Source organism: Corylus avellana, chromosome ca6, assembly GCF_901000735.1.
Source record: "Corylus avellana chromosome ca6, CavTom2PMs-1.0".
Lineage (NCBI taxonomy): Eukaryota > Viridiplantae > Streptophyta > Magnoliopsida > Fagales > Betulaceae > Corylus > Corylus avellana.
Genome location: NC_081546.1, coordinates 26,461,914 through 26,471,272, shown reverse-complemented (window position 1 = coordinate 26,471,272; position 9,359 = coordinate 26,461,914).

Here is a 9,359-nt window from a genome sequence, read left to right as displayed (position 1 = left end):
CTTCTCTTCTCTTTTTTTTTTTTTTTTTTTTTTGTTTTGCTTCTCTTCTTCTACTCTTCCCCTTTCTTCTTCTTCTTCTTCTTCTTCTTCTTCTTCTGCTTTCTTCGATCTACTGCTTCTCATTTTTTTCTCTTCACCTTTTCTTTTTCTTCATCCTCTAGAGGGAGCTGCCATGCAAAGAAGGGAGATTGAGAGAGGAGAGAGAGAGTGTGGGAAAATAAACGAAGAGGGAAAGAATAAGAAGAGAGAAAAAGTTGAGGGGAAATAAGAAGAGGGAAAAAGTTGAAAATTCCGCCCATTTTTTTTTTGTGACATGTCAATATTTAACACGTTAGAATTTTCTGACTTGCAAAAAGTAGCACGTCAGAAATTTTTGACGTACTATTTTTTGCTATGTTAGAAAAATATTTTCTGACGTAGCATTTTTTGCCACGTCAGTAATTGGTGACGTGGCAAAAATCATGTACTATTTGCCACGTTAGAAAATGGTAGTTTTTTTGTGGTGACTTTTGAAAAAAATAAGGAAAAAAATATAATTTAGACTCTCAAACTACTAGTTATTTTCATTTTAGCCCATAATGTTCAAAAAGTAATAAAGTAGCTCTCCAAACTACCAAACGGTTGTAATTTGGCCACTCCGTTAGTCATTACAGTCAAATTGGATGGAAAGTTCAATACTACGTCGTTTTGGCAATGTTAAGTTACTAAAATGCCCTTTTGCAACTGTTTGGTAGTTTGGGGGCTATTTTATCACTTTTTGAACATTAAGGGGTTAAAATGAAAATGGTTGGTAGTTTGGGGGGTTAAATTATATTTTTCCCTTTCATTTTTCTGATAGTCTAATATTTTTTTTTAATATGATTTTTTTTCCAAAAGGGCATTTTAGTAATTTAACCTTGCTAAAACGACATAGTATTGAATTTTCCATCCAATTTGACGGTAATGACTAACAAAGTGGCCAAATTTGAACTATTTGGTAGTTTGAGGAGCTACTTTATCACTTTTTTGAACATTAAAAGGTTAAAATGAAAATAATTAATAGTTTGGAGAGCTAAATTATATTTTTTCCAAAAAATAAAGAGAAAAATGCTCCTAATGTCTTTATCAACTATCATTTCATCGTCCTAGCTTCTATTAAATTTCTGCCGGTGTTATCATGTCATATTCCCTCAAAATGTGAAACGTGTTCTATTTAATAAAATATATATATATATATATATATAAAATTAATACTGGAAAAGTTGTAGCAAATTAATAAGAATATCCATAACATTTTTTTCCCCCTTTGAAATCTTTGAGGGGCCGTGGGCTTCCACGATCTGCCCTTCGATTCGCACCCCTCACGGCCACCCTTTAGATTCGCTCCTGCTCAAAACCAATTCCAGAAACCTCTGTTTTTCAACGAAATATAAAAGAAGAACAAATATATATTGCTTTATTTGATTGTTCTATCCTTAACATTCTGAGCTGGTGAGAGATATATGAGATATCCCTACACCAAGAGCACCCACCCAAGTGCCCAAAGTCTATGTCCACTACTACTTGGGTGCTCTTCGTGTAGGGATATCTCTCACCAGCCAAAAGCAGTAAAATAAACCAAAATCTTTTCTGTTTATATTTCAAAAAATTCATTACATGCAGCATAACCTAATGAAATAGGTCATTCCCACTCGTTTGAGTTAAAGCATTCTCATATCTTCCCCATTTTCCATTATTGTTGTGCTTATTATTGACAGTGCTAATTGGCCTACGTATAACCTTATGTAGGTTGGCTAATAATTTTTGACATGTTAACTAACACGAAAGTAAGGGGTTAGGGTTAAAATTAGGGGTTTGACCCATTTAATTAAATGATTCGAGTTATGATTGATTTATAATCTTATACTATTCTTCGACACAAATCAAACCTGACACTTGACATAAGGGTTGGCAATTTTTTATATAACTAGCGAACTTGACACTTATCCAACATGAAGTTAGGGGATTAAAACTTCATATTAAAACTCCAGATCTGAAGATAAAGGAAAGCATTTTCTTCCCTACATGCCATAAGATAAATATAGAATATGTAAGGTTAAAGCATTATCTTCTTCTTCTTCTTCTTCTTTGGTGGTTATTTTTTGCCATATGGGCTCTTCTGGCTTTTATAGTTGTTGCATTTACATGGATTTACCCCGAGGGGGAGAGTAGGGAGGCCTAGCGGGGTCAAATGCCCTTCCTCACCACCCCAAGAATTTCTTTTATTCAGTAGAAAAGTTTTCAAATGAACCGATTTTGGGCTATCCCTTTTTCTTAGTGTTGAAGTCCAATGCTTGTTGGCCTGATTAATTGGGCCTCTTTTTAATTCCTTTGAGGTTTGACATAAATTATATGTGAAATTGGGCCAATATTTGTCTACTATGAACTTTCTATCTAACTAAGTCGATCCATTCTAATTAAGGCCCACGAATTCACTTAAACTAATACACTTGAGCCTAAGTTAAATAAGTAATTTGGGCTTTGACTTCAAGGGATAGTTCAGTTAGCAGAGACCATATTTTATAAAGCGAAGCTCATTAATTCGAATTTTATTTCCCCTCACCCTCTCCTTTGGGCCTTGATTGTAGATGTTATTAACTAGCATTAGTTGCCATCTTATATTAATCCGTAAGTAACAATATTGTCATAAAAGTTATAATTAGTCCCTCAAACTTCTACCAAATTTATTGGAGGTTGAGGAAGACAACAATTTATCTTGAGTTGGAAATTTGAGTTCATAGATTACAAATGTTACGTTTGGTACATGGAATGACTATTTTATTAAATAAAAAAAAATGAATAACTTTTATTTAGAATAGAAGAAAATGTAATATAATAGTCTTGGACTCTTGATATTAGAATATATGATAAGGATCTAACACCAGGAATAGTCATTCCCATAGTCCATGAGAGAATGACTATTCCAAGGCTATTTCATTCCTGAAATGTAGTTTAAGAAAGTTCGAACCCACTTGAAATGTTTGATTTGTCAAAGTTCTTTGTGGGGTGAATGGACCAGTCTTGTTATTCATAAGGTCTCGCGTCAACGGAAGCAGTAGATAACAAATTGTTACTGAAGTGCAAATATATGTTAATTAATGTTATTTGATTTTATGAAAATCTGTAATTAGGTGCTTAGGCTTATGGTGTATGGATGGATGGTGAAGTATAAAAAAATTTGGTGGTAATAACTTTCAATTGGACTTGTTTAACGAGCAATGGAATTGAATTGGTAGGAAAAAAGATCAATGGAGAAAACGAATTAAGAGGTAGCACACAATTTGGCTTCATATCCTGTAGGGAAAGAGTTTTGGCCATATATATACCAACTAAATAAAAAAGTAATCAAGAGTGTTGACTCTTGATCTCCATTGGGAATTAGTTGCCACAAAGCTTCTTGAAATGCCTGTGACCAACGCGTACGTTCTCTTCTTTTGGTGATGCATTGACTTTTCTAAAGTCAAGACCCAAGAGCAAAACCGGTTCTTGCCTTCAACTGACCTCTCTTTACCCTCCACAATATCTCAATTCTCACTATATATATATATAGCAGGACAAATAAAGAAACTAAAAAGAGAAAAAAACATGCAAACCAAACACACAAGATTTCACGAGAACCTTGCCGGCCGACCAAGACAATCATCCACCTTCTAAAGAGAGTACAGTACACGATTCGAATCCAAATACCTTCTTTTGGTGATGCATTGACTTTTCTAAAGTCAAGAGCCAAGGGCTAAACTGATTCTGCAACCCAATTATCATCCCTAGTCGGTGGTAGTCTCTGATACAGAGGATGACTTCTTCCTTGGCCTTCCAAGGAGCCTCGCCGTCTACTTTATCCTCCCATCAATGGACTCATGATGTATTCTTGAACTTTAGAAACTCTGATACTCGCAGAAATTTTATTGCCTATCTATACGATGCTTTGGATCGAAGGGAAATCAAGACCTTCCTAGCTTTTCAGCCGTTTGAAAGAGGAAATGACAATCTTTCATCACTTCTTGAGACTATTGAAAGGTCAAGAATTTCGATCGTTGTACTCTCTCAAAATTATGCATCATTCAGATAATGCTTGGACGAGCTGGAGAAGATCCTTAAGTGTAAGGAAATGAAAGGACAACTCATTGTACCAGTGTTATTATAAAGTAGATTTATCCGATGTACGACATGTAAAAGGTCGTTTTGGAGATGCATTTGCCAAATATGATAAAATGTTCGAGCAAAGAAGGGTGAATGGGTGGAAGACAACACTAACACAAGTGAGCAATTTGTCCGGGTGGCATTTAGATAATAATAGGTATTTCTTATTAGTGTTGTGTATCATAGTAGTTTTTTTTTTCCCCTGATTCCGATTGCATACGTGTATTGACTATGGGTGTGGTATAGTATATATATATATATATATATATAATTTTATTTTATTTTTGAGATCTGTGGACTAGAGAGTGGGAAGGTAAAGAGAAATTTAGGAAAGAAACTAAGAGAAATTCTGGATTTGGGCGGAAGTTTAACTTCGACTACCTTTCTTAATTTCTTCAACTTCTTTTTTAGTTGTTTTTGTCAAGCTCATGACTAAGGGAATTGACAGTTATTTTTCTTTGTTTTTCTTCTTGAATAATAAGAGAAAAAACTTTATTGATGGGTGGAAGAGGGTCTGTTAGCAAAATATGTGCTCTAACAGTAGAAAAAGAATCATTCAGACCCATCAAAAACTGCATAACTTTTTCTTGGCTATAGAGCTCAAGAATTGACTTCATATGACCACAATGGCAACAATTGCATATAGAAATAAGTCTATAGTTATTGAGTTCTTCCTAGAGAGCCTTCATACGAGTGAAGTTAATACGAGTGAAGTATTGACTTACAGAGGAATTTTCCTTAGTGACTGCGGAAATGGCTTTCTGCAATTGAAAAACTCGAGGACCATTTCTTTGTGAGTATTTGTCTTTGAGATCCTGCCACATAACTTCAGAGGAAGTAATTGATGCAGGAGGAATTTGAGAAAATTGTTATTTTAATTATGCATGTGTATTTTAGTTTTCATTTTCAATAAGGATTAGGTTTTTCCTTTCCTATTAGGATTTGTTTTCCTTTTCCAATTAGCTAGGTTTGTTTTTTCTTTTCCTTGTTAATTTAGGAGGTGCCTAGCGTATATAAGGGAATATAGTCTTTGCTATTTTTCAATTCAGTTTATCTTATCAATTAAATTTAAGTCTTTCAGAGTTATTTCTCTATTTACTTATTCGGCGCACTTAGGGACTTTCTCTTCCCTATTTGTTATTTTCTCTCTTCCTGAGTTCCCTTTTCTATCTTCAATTTTTAGTTTCTGCTGCTATTATACGCTGTCAGGACAACCCTAGTTCTGCTCGACATAAGTTGGCAACTGAAGAAAACCAAATGACAAAAAAAAAAAGTAGAGAAAAGCAAATTTAAGGACACTGGAACCAAAAATACAAAAAAGTTTAACAATACATATGAAGACTGAAAAATATGAATCAAATGAGAGGAGGACTTGTGGTCAATCCATAGGCGAATTGGGAAGGAAAGCATAATCTTCCTGTATGAATGATAATATGTTTGCTTCCATCGACAAACTAAGAACAAAATGCTACAGCTACCTAGAAAGCAAGATATGATTAGACAAGCCCCAAGAAAGGAAGCGGTGGTTATCCTGTTTCTTTGTAGCTATCATTGTCAGTAATTTCTGCTGAAAAAAAAAATGTAACTAGATCATGTTCCTGATACTTTGTATTTTGTAGCAATGAAGCTCAAGTTATTGACGAAATCGTTCAGAGTATTGCATCGCATACAACTTTCAACTTGCCAAGCATCCAGATGGAATAGAGTCTCCTGTACAAGTGCCCAATTTGTCCGGTTCCCTAAGTCTAGTTGGAATAGAGTCTCATGTACAAGAGCCCCATTTGTCCAGTTCCCCAAGTCCACTTGGAATAGTCTCTTGTATAAGTGGCACATCTATCTAGTTTGCCCTCAGGAAATGGGTATTTCTTACCAGTCTTGTGCATTCATTTGTAGATTTGTTTTTCCTGATTCCAATTACAATACATCCTTATAGACTGGACATACTGTATACATACATATATATGAATCTTGGAGGAAGCTTTCTCTCTGTCCTCCACCTCCATCCACCATTAAACTTCAACCACCCTTCTTTCTGCAATTTCTTTCAGGTTTTTTTCCTTCTATCTCTGTTACTCGTGTTTTTTGTGCTTTTTTGAATAATTATGTAAATCCCGTCAATTAAAAACACCTTGTTTAGTTAAAAATTATTTTAAGTTGCCTAATTTAGTGAGGAAACTGTACCACCTAAAATTATATAGTATTATGATTTTTGCATTGGATTTCATGAAAATCATACTTAAATGATAAATATGTTGATTGAAGCGATTAATACGGCACACATTTTGTGATATTCTTGATTCTTGATTATTCATTAAAAAAAAGAAGATATTCTTGATTAGTTTTAATGAGGGAAAACTAAATTTGAGGATACTGGAACCATAAAAGTTTAAAAGTTTAAAAAATACATATGAAGACTGAAAAATGGGGGGTAGACTATTGATTCTAATCGATATAACTGGAAAAGCATGAGAAAATTTATGGAACTGGGAAGTGACCCATTTAGCTATTTGGTGTGCTCTCTCATTTACATCGACCATCTGTTTGAGTTAAAAGTGTTTTAGTTATGTTTTTGGTGATTGTGCAGTGAGCAGGGGAGTAATTCTTCCATATCAAGCCAGGGAGTAATCCTATTTTTGATTGGATCAATGATTGGCCTACTCCAATTGCATGATCTATTTCAGACTCACCCTGCAAACATGTGGATCTCCGAAGTTGCCTTGGTCTTCTTTTGCTTGTCATATGCAACCATGACGAGGATTAATGGGACTCGTTGGGCAAGATACTCTCAAATCATTGACAGTTTCCATGTCCTTTCAGGAACACTTGTACCCGTCTCACTGTCATCAATCCATCTGCCGCATCAGCTTTCATGCTTATTTTACATCATATGGGTTTTTCTGGTTTTTATAGTTGTTGCATTTACATGGATTTACCCTGAGGGGGAGGGTAGGGAGGCCCAGGGGGGTCAAATGCCCTTCCTCACCCACCCAAGAATTTCTTTTATTCAGTAGAAAAGTTTTCAAATGCACCGGTTGTGACGCAAATTGTCATCTTCTTACTGTACTTCTTTCAATCAGCCAAATTTTTCTTCTACAAGTGTTCAACAATTTAGATAAATTGTTTGGCGAACTTTTTTGAGAGCCTGAGAGGTGTACAGTGAAAATGGTACAGAACATAACAAAAAATCAATCGATTTTTTTTATAATTTCTCGTTTTTGAAAATTTTCAAGTACGTAATTAAACTTTTATGCAACTGAATAAATTAATGTTGTGAGTGAGAAATTAATAAGTTGTTATTTATTTTGTAAAGGTAAATTATAAGTAATATTTATATGTTTTAAACAATAATTGAACTTTTTTGAATTATTTATTTCATTAGTTATATTCTTTAATATTTATAATAACTTTTGTTCAACTTTATTTTTTAATCTTGACCTCCTTTGAACCTATATTCTAACTAAATTTACTTCAGAGTTATAAAAATCACAGTACTGCAAGATGATGATAGAAATAAATTAGGGTGAATTAGGTTGAATTGGAATAGTATTTCGATTCATTTAGAATAGATTATTTTAAATTATGATTAAGTTATTTAAAATTAATATTAAGAGTAATTAGGAGTTCTTATCCATTTGGGTGTAATCCTATTTATTTTAGGGGTAAATACCTTATTCATCCTTGTGGTTTAATTTTTTTTTTTTTTTTTGACTCATAAAGTTTACTTTTTATCACAAGAGGTCCCTCTGTTTTTAATCAGGGTCTTTATCAAAAAGTGCAAAAACCTGAGGGGGTTGTGACATACTATCTCTTGATTTTAAAATTTCTTCCTTCAAATTTTGTCGTTAATTTCCTTCAAACTAATTTATCTTTCTTTTTTTTTACATAATTTTCATAGAATGACAATTATGGATTTCTCTAAATGTCAATTCCTAAAAATAATCTCTAATGTTTCAAGGATTCCAAATTTAAAGAATTTGACTCTTGATGGTTGTACAAATTTAGTTGAGATTCATCATATGGTTGAATTTCTTGATAAATTAGTTTGGTTGAGTCTTGAACTTTGCTATACACTACAAAAAAATAGCCCTTTTTGACGTGTCTACTTAGACACGTCAAAAAAAATATTTTTGACTTGTTAGATTTTAACACGTCAAAAAATTTTGATGTGTTAGTTAGACACGTCAAAAATTTTTGACGTGCTAGTATGACACGTCAAAAATTTTGACGTGTGCTAATGACAAGTCAAAAATTTTTGACGTGTCCTGCTGATAACACGTCAAAAATTACAATTTATTAAAATTAAAAATTAGGAATTAGGAATTAATTGGTAAATTTTTTTTAAAAAAAAAAATAATGTAGTAAATTAATTTTAAATGGCATGAAAAATTAATTTTATCATATTAGTATAAATTAATTGCTATATATGTACGTATCACATGCATGCCAATTAATTAATTGGCATATATATATATATATATACACACCAATTAATATCATATATATGACATTAATTATCAAATGCATGCATAATCGTACTATTGTATATATGCAATATAATTATCACATGCATATGCATGACTATAAATCAACCATTTCATTCATATTAACTTGAATATGATATTATCATGCATGTATAAATCAGTCTGGTAATATTAATATGATAGCCATAATAATTTTAAAAAATATATATAATACATTTATTTTATAAGACCCGCAAATCTCACATGAACTCGGTAAACATAAAATATATGGTCGGTGAGTGGATTATTGAGCCCTCATTGAAAAATGGATTTAATTATCCGTACGTCTACAATATTAATTTATTTTTTTCTCTAATTAGTTTTAAGTATATTGTATCAATAATGCATGTGTTATATAAAAGAGAAAAATGATATAAATTAAAAGTTGAAAGTTGAAAAAATTAAGTTGGAAATGATATAATAGAATAAAAAATTAAATAATATAACCTTCGCAGTTTTTTGAAAAGCCTCAAGTTGAGATCTCTAGAATATCTTAGCATTTATGGTTGCTCAAGTCTTAACGACTGTCCTGAAATTGACTGTTTGATGGAGTATTTAGAAAACATCAACTTTAGAGGCACTCGTATAAAAAAAATTCCTTCATCCATTCAGTACCTCATTGGGCTTAAAAAAATTAAATCTAAGAGGTTGCATAAACCTTATAAATCTTCCAAGTAGCAT